This window comes from Lathamus discolor, chromosome 3 (genome assembly GCF_037157495.1).
Source record: "Lathamus discolor isolate bLatDis1 chromosome 3, bLatDis1.hap1, whole genome shotgun sequence".
In the NCBI taxonomy this organism is placed as follows: domain Eukaryota; kingdom Metazoa; phylum Chordata; class Aves; order Psittaciformes; family Psittacidae; genus Lathamus; species Lathamus discolor.
The window spans coordinates 91,435,598-91,438,097 of NC_088886.1; positions in this window are offsets into that span (position 1 = coordinate 91,435,598).

Genomic DNA, 2,500 nt, shown 5'->3' on the forward strand with positions numbered 1-2,500 from the left:
GCACTAGATCATGCATTATCATTTCTAACATAACACATATGGGGTTTAATTACCGTGCAGAGTTTCAAATGCAGGATGAAAATGTTGTGCAGTATCTTAAACGCTTAATTGACAATGGTGCTAATAGGAGGGGCTTGCATTGGATGAGGGGGGAATGTGTGAAATGCTGAAACTGCTCTTCCTGTGGTATCTTGGGCTCCTGGGTGAAGGTCCAGGCCCTCTACCTCGCAGCTGGCATGTGCTTCGCTGTAGCTGGTGTTGTTGTCTGTGCTTATTAAGGGTACATAAAGCTCTTGCGGTTCAAAAAGTAAAACTTTAGTCGAAGTACAGAGATGGGATTTAGGAACTAACGAGTTGTATCAAACTCTAATGATAACAACATTCCCTAATAGAACAACTAGTTTTCCACCATAACTGGAAAGCAATGTTGTTGGGACAAGTAGAAAACAAATTGGTGTAAATGTGGAAATTCTTTTCCAAACCTGCTTTCTGTGTTAGATGCAGTTTTGTTCAAGGCTCAGAGAAGCCAATGTTGGCAGCGATAAGCTTTTTCTTGCTCTGCTCCTGCTCTTTGGAACAGAAAATCAAACATTCCTACAGAATTTTATTGGCAAAAAGTGAATTGCTTCATTAAGAAATAAAACATGATTCAGAGTGTGGCAACACTTGGAAAGGAACTGCCTGGGGAATGAAAGAAATGCTGTTCAAGGGCCAGAGCCACATGAAGCTTTTGACTGTGACAGCAAAGTAACATGCTCTGCCAGTAAAGAGCATGGAGAGTGGATGCAGCTGTATCAACAGCTTTCCTCACTAGTGGAGTACACATGCAAAGCAAGCTTTACTGCTTAAGGCACCTTTTTCAGTGTATTTGCATTTACACTTGCAACTTCTCTTGGATTAGCTACGGCCATTGGGGATCTTGCTTCCCTTCTTGCCTGAATAACCAAACTGTAGGGGCAGAAGCTTATGCTCTGGATATGGGTTAGGACAGATGAAAATCCCTCAAGCTTTTAGCAGTACTTCAGTTTGATCATATTACCAAGCCCATATCATGGGACAAATGTAGTCTTACAACATTTTAACATTATATTTTAAAATTTCTAAGTCATAATAGTTGTATAAATGTATTTTGCAAGTACCATTTCTCTTTGAAAGCCTAATAACTCAGATTTTGTTATGTCTCTGAATTAAAGCTCTAATGAAATACATTTGCTGCAGAAGAGGACATGAAAATAAAGCCAAGAGATCTCATTCCTGATTAGGATGTTTATTCATATGCATTGGTAAGTGGTGGTGGTGGATAGCTTGGTACGGATACGCTGGGCCACTGTATCTGTGCATATATTATCACCCTAACAGAGAATAGCTGCTGAAATTGCACTGAAATTCTGAGAAATCGCTTTCCCTCATCACATATAGAAGTAAAGGAGTCTGTTACGGGACTTGGCTGTCCTGTAACTTGCTGCACACAATGATCTGGAAGAACTTGGAAAGGCAGAGCTGGGTAGAAGAGATAGTTCCAAAGAATTAATAGATTTGTTTATAATTTTGAATAAAGAAAGCTCTACCTCTGTACACACATATTTCCTATAGTTGCATTTCCTGCATTTCCATGTAGGAGTGAATTTTAATCGCTGAAATATGCAATAATGAAAGGTAACACAGTTCTCATTCTGTGCAATTGAAGTCAGTTAGAAATTGAATTTATTTTGTGTTTAATCTGCAGGGGTTTGGGGTCCATTCAGCATAAGACTGTTCATGTTACCTTTGTTAGCATTGTGGAAATAAACAGAAAAGGTGATGGACACATGGATTAGTTCATATGAGCTTAAAATACTGGATCCTGATTTGTTCCAGCTCCTCTTAAGTTATGAGATTGTTCTGAAAATATTGCAACTTCTGTGACATCTTTCCAGAGCATGAAAAGGATGAACATGTTTATACATATTCTCTTCTGCACCCAAAAGAAGTATTTTACCGCAATAATGGTAAAGGCTAAAAAGAAAACTCCAGAGGAAATCTTTTGGGTGATTTTTGTTTTGTTTGTTTGTTTGTTTTCCATATAGCAGGATATGATCTTACTTTTAATTTTGTATTTCTGTTTCAAGTAGATTAGTCTGCATTACTGTTTAAGATAAATGATGACTTAATTTCTGCAAACATATGCTAACAGGAATGATGGGGATATTTAACAACATTTTGAGTCTGTGTTTAAAGCGAGCTAAGTACTGAAATGACCAGTAACCGAAGGGAACGGTCACTGATAATTAAACAAAAGTGATGCTGATCCAATGAAATCTATCTCCTGGCATGTTGAGAGGCAGTGGCTGTAAAAAAGAAAACTGACTTTCACTCTTTCCTAACTTTATTGCTTTTTTTTTTTTTTCCAAGTGAAAAAGATCACAAGCTAAAACGTACCTTGGGGAACCCTTTTTTCCAGATCACTTAATTACTTTAAAAGATAATCTGAATAACATTTGATCAGATTTTTCATTAGAAC